The sequence below is a fragment of the Magnolia sinica genome, chromosome 12 (assembly GCF_029962835.1).
Source record: "Magnolia sinica isolate HGM2019 chromosome 12, MsV1, whole genome shotgun sequence".
Lineage (NCBI taxonomy): Eukaryota > Viridiplantae > Streptophyta > Magnoliopsida > Magnoliales > Magnoliaceae > Magnolia > Magnolia sinica.
In genome coordinates this window covers 39,646,678-39,652,349 of record NC_080584.1, presented here as the reverse complement: position 1 = coordinate 39,652,349, position 5,672 = coordinate 39,646,678, and the positions used below count along the sequence as shown (strand labels likewise).

General features: G+C 35.8%; 1 long non-coding RNA gene across 1 annotated transcript; it reads right to left on the bottom strand.

Moving 5' to 3' along the window:
• Positions 1-3,447: 3,447 nt before the first annotated feature.
• Positions 3,448-4,013, bottom strand: LOC131220451 (uncharacterized). The gene is made up of 3 exons (XR_009158589.1): positions 3,876-4,013; positions 3,637-3,687; positions 3,448-3,496 (listed from the first exon to the last, which is right to left on the bottom strand). It is a non-coding gene; the product is annotated as an uncharacterized LOC131220451 (long non-coding RNA).
• Positions 4,014-5,672: the final 1,659 nt, after the last annotated feature.

The following is a 5,672-nucleotide window of genomic DNA, read 5'->3' as shown; positions in this document are numbered from 1 at the left end:
GGTTATAGGTTTAGGTTAAGTTTAGGTTTAGGTTTAGGTTTAGGTTATAAGCTATAGGTTTAGGGAATTGAGAATAGGTTAAGGTTTAAGTTTAGGAAATCGGGTTTGGATTCGGGATCGGTTTTTAGGTTTGGGTTTTCAAGTTTAGGTTTAGGTTTAGGTTAGAGAGTTGAGATTAGGATTAGGTGTAGGTTTAAGTTTAGGGATTTGAGAATATGTTAAGGTTTAGGTATAGGAAATTGGGTTCGGGTTCGATATCGGGTTTACGTTTGGGTTTTAGGTTTAGGAAAAGGGTTTAGGGATTCGAATTCGGGTTCGAGATCGGGTTTAGGTTTAGGTTTAGGTTTTACGTTTAGGTTAGGGTTATAGGTTTAGGTTTAGGTTATAAGTGTAGGTTATTGGTTTAGGTTTAGGTTAGGTTATAGGTTACGGTTTAGGGAATTGAGAATAGGTTAAGGTTTAGGTTTAGGAAATCGGGTTCAGGTTCGTGTTCGGGTTTAGGTTTGGGTTTTCAAGTTTAAGTTTAGGTTAAGGAGTTGAGATTAGGATTAGGTGTAGGTGTAGGTTTAGGAATTTGAGAATACATTTAGGTTTTAGGTTTAGGTTTATGTTTTAGGTTTAGGTTTTAGGTTTAGGTTTAGGTTATAGGTTATAGCTTTAAGGAATTGAGAATAGGTTAAGGTTTAGGTTTAGGAAATTGGGATCGGGTTTAGTTTTGGGTTTTCAAGTTTAGGTTTAGGTTAAGGAGTTGAGATTAAGATTAGGTGTAGGTTTAGGTTTAAGGATTTGAGAATACATTTAAGTTTTAGGTTTAGGTTTAGGTTTTAGGTTATAGGTTTAGGTTTAGGTTATAAGTGTAGGTTATAGGTTTAGGTTTAGGTTAGGTTATAGGTTAAGGTTTAGGGAATTGAGTTTAGGTTATAGGTTTAGGTTATAGGTTAAGGTTATAGGTTAAGGTTTAGGTTATAGGTTAAGGTTAAGGTTTAAGTTTAGGTTTTAGGTTTTAGGATTTGAGAATAGGTTTAGGTTAAGGTTATAAGTTTAGGTTTAGGTAATCGGGTTCGGGTTCGGGATTAGGTTTAGGTTTGTGTTTTCAAGTTTAGGTTTAGGTTTAGGTTAGGGAGTTGAGATTAGGATTAGGTGTAGGTTTAGGTTTAGGGATTTGAGAATACATTTAGGTTTTAGGATTAGGTTTAGGTTTTAGGTTATAGGTTAAGGTTTAGGTTTATTGTTTAGGTTAAGGTTAGGTTATAGGTTATAAGTTTAGGTTATAGGTTATAGGTCATAGGTTTTGGTTTAGGTTAAGGTTATAGGTTTAGTTTAAGGTTTAGGTTAAGGTTTAGGTTTAGGTTATAAGCTATAGGTTTATGGAATTGAGAATAGGTTAAGGTTTTGGTTTAGGAAATCGGGTTCGGGTTCGGGATCTGGTTTAGGTTTGGGTTTTCAAGTTTAGGTTTAGGTTTAGGTTAGGGAGTTGAGATTAGGATTAGGTGTAGGTTTAGGTTTAGGGATTTGAGAATACATTTAGGTTTTAGGTTTAGGTTTAGGTTTTAGGTTTTAGGTTAAGGTTTTGGTTTTAGGTTTAAGTTAAGGTTAGGTTATAGGTTATAAGTTTAGGTTATAGGTTATAGGTTAAGGTTTTAGGTCATAGGTTTTGGTTTAGGTTAAGGCTATAGGTTTAGGTTTAGGTTTAGGTTAAGGTTTAGATTTAGGTTATAAGCTATAGGTTTAGGGAATTGAGAATAGGTTAAGGTTTAGGTTTAGGAAATCGGGTTCGGGTTCGATTTCGGGATCGGGTTTAGGTTTGTGTTTTCAAGTTTGGGTTTAGGTTTAGGTTAGGGAGTTGAGATTAGGATTAGGTGTAGGTTTAGGTTTAGGGATTTGAGAATACATTTAGGTTTTAGGTTTAGGTTTAGGTTTTAGGTTTTAGGTTAAGGTTTAGGTTTTAGGTTATAAGTTAAGGTTTAGGTTATAGGTTAAGGTTTAGGCTTAGGTTATAAGTATTGGTTTTGGGATTTGAGAATAGGTTTAGGTTAAGGTTCTAAGTTTAGGTTAAGATTGTAAGTATAAGTTATAGGTTTGGGTTAAGGTATAGGTTATAAGTATAGCTTTTGGGATTTGAGAATAGGTTTAGGTTAAGGTTATAAGTTTAGGTTAAGGTTATAAGTATAGGTTTAGGTTATTGGTTAAGGTTTAGGTTTAGGTTATAAGTATAGGTTTTGGGATTTGAGAATAGGTTTAGGTTATAGGTTATAAGTTTAGGTAATTGAGAATAAGTTTAGGGTGTGGTTTAGGTTAAGGGTGTGGTCCCTGCAAATACAGATATAAACACGGCCTGTCCAAATGGTTAGGCTCCTCCAATGTTGTTGATAGGAAATAGACAACTTCATCATGGTCATAACAGCGGTTCCCACCTTCCTGGGACCCCCGCTCATCCGGATAGCTCCGACGCACTTCCGGGTCTGCTCTATTAATTTCAAGCAAATACATAAGCACGGCCTATCCAAATACCCAGGCCCCTCCAATGCTGTCCATGGGAAATGGACAGCTTCATCATAGTCATAGCAGTGGTTCCCACCTTCTAGGGACTCCCGCTTAACATCTGGATAGCTCTGACACACATCCGAGTCTGCTCATTTAAATAAAATGGATTATCAAGATCATTTAAATAAAATTAGGTCCAATCAACAATCTGACCTGGAGGATTCTGTTAGTATTGTTGACGACACCTCAAACCTTGTTTAAATCCAGGTTGTAATCTGTGGCCACTGATGCTATTTGTCTTTCTGTAAAGTTGGCGACAATTTCTACATCAAACCCGGTGAAAGTAGCCCTAATGATAAAGAACATTTCTTTTCATGAATTTATTATCTCTTTCTCTCTCTCTTTTAATTTTTTAACTTTCCATTAAATAATAACTACCTGAAATCATGGCGTTTTTTCAAGATAGATGTCCAATCCATCCCAACTTGTGCACCTGTTAGGACAAGTAATTCAAACAACATCTTGCAACACATTTAAATGCCTAATCAGTCTCACTCCAGTCTTATATATTGAATGTCTAATGTACAGTCTCTTGAATTGTTGCAAACCATACCTGAATTGAGTGTAATGAATCTACGTCTCTTCTGCTATTGAGTGTAATGAATCTACTCGAAGAACCCCATCCAGGAGCTCTGGTCGGTCGATAGAAATCAAGCTTGTGCTCTATTTTCTTTCCAACTGCTGTCATCTAAAGACCTCTCAATAGCGGAAGAACTCCAAACAGGAGATCTTGTTGGTTGATTTAACTTATCTTGTCCTCTGTCTTCATTCCAACCACCAATATCTGAAGATCTCTCCGTATGGGTACCCTTTGGGTTCTGCCAACCCCAGATAGAATTAGATTGACCATGCATCTTGTCCTTATCCCAAACATGTGATTTGACAGATGAATTATTCAATTGGTTCCAACAATTTACATCTTGGGATTTAGCATCTTGAACCCTCTCATTTCCTACATTATTTGATTTCCAATCTCCCCAAGGAGTAGATTGATTAGATTGAATGGGCTGCTTCATTGCGTACTTCTTTTTCATCAACATCTGCACCTAGACATTCATTGCTTACTTCTTTTTCACTAGAAATAGTGCTTACCAAATGGAGGAAATCATACACATCTGTTATGACATCTAGATTTGATGTCACCTAGCAAAAAGAAGAAAGAAGGTGATTCATATTTATGCTTATGAAACAAAGTCTAATAGTTTACACACCTAGGTTATTAAACTAATAAATTCTAAGAAAAATTGCAAGTGCCAAGACCTATGGCATAAAAAAATAATCGTTGCATGGATTAACAATCAAACAACAATGGTAAAAGGAAGAAAACTAACTTCTTTCTTGCTCCACATAATCTGGAAAGGTGTTCCTGTGCCAACGACGACATGTTTACCCCAAGAACATGATGCAACTATACTGGATAGTGAATCCGTGTGACATCTTTCAGCCACTCTCCCAAAACATTTAATTGGCCTCTGCATACATAAAAATTATTAAGATTGGCTAAACCCTTACCAATAAAAATTCAGTATGGCCCAACGATAATTCTTCCCTTGAACATCATGGAATTTAATATTAACAGACATTGGCAAAACTCAACATTAATCCATCTTTACTTTAAACATTGGGCTTTAAATCAGGACTTGTTAGGTTGATTCTCGAGTCATATGCCACATGTACAAGGCCAGGCTAGGCCCGGACCTAGGCTCATGCCAGATTAATTTTTGGGCCAGGGTCTAGAAAAATCTACATGACAAAGTCCACATGATGCATAAGCCTAGATGTTTACCACATGGTGCCAACTTAACATGTGTGCTGGCAGGTAGAGGGGCTGCATTATAGGCACATCAAATTTCTGTTTTTTCTTTTTTCCCTTTCCCTTTCAAGCAGTAGTTTTGGTTAAAAGATAAACTTAAAGCTGAAAATTCAATTTCACACATTTATAGATCAGAGTTATCATGCAAAATGTTGCAATGGAAAATTTCAAACTGCCCAACTAAACAAAAGCAAAATAATTATTATTAAATGCTCAGCTATACACATGCGATTAAAATCTAATGAAAAGACATCTAGTAGATTTAACCAGATCATCAAAATTGTGGGTCTCATAACTCATTATGAGTGGATCACACTGATCAAGCAATCCTTACTATCTGATTGATGGCTATCAAGTAGATGGTCAAAAGTAAATAGTGAGTAGTCCAAATTTGATGGTGTTAGAAATGGGAAAAAACCCCATCATACACAAAACTTAGAAAGGGAGTTGAATTTGAAAACAAACACCAAAATCCAACAAAGGGAATAAAAATCTACAAGGCCCTAGATGCCAGCATTAGATTAACAACAGTGCATGAAGGATTGATGCATCTCAGACAAGAAGATTATCAACCACGGTTCAAAAATTCAAGTACTTGATTTAAATGCCAAAGGAAACTATATGAGGACAGGAATACATGTCTTACACATGGCTATGAAGGTCTGACCAAATTAAGATTGGGGCAAATCCAGATCTTTTTTAAATTGAATCATGCCTTACATCATATCATATATACCAAAGCTATAAAAAGGGGTTTGTAAAATATCTAATCCTCCATTACTATCCTGGTATTCAACTATTTTTGCACTCCAACTTATGAATCTAGGGTATTTAGATGGTTCATACCAGATAGTGTCTGAAACTTCAACTTTTTATGTAAAATCTGTACCCATGATGCATGGTCTATGTGAGCATCATATGTGTTGAACCCATCCTAAATATAGATTGATCAAGGAACTATATCACTGATACCTGTGCTTCCTGAATCCATATAAAATTCCCACTAGACTTTGCCTCTGCTAATTTTCCCTTCCAGACCTTATTAAGATGTGTATTCATACTGTCTGTCTCAGAAACTGACTTTGCCTCTGCTAATTCTTTAGATGTGTATTCATACTGTCTGTCTCAGAAACTAAAATTACAAAGCACAGTAAATACCATTTAGTTTGGAAGAAGTTGCAAGTACATTCCTTTTAAATCCAACTTAAAAGTAACATGATTGCATTTTACAGCCCAATCTTTTCTAAGTGTGAATGCTCAAGAAGTCACAATTTGCTTATTTCCTCCTCATTAGAATAATGTTGCACAATTCATT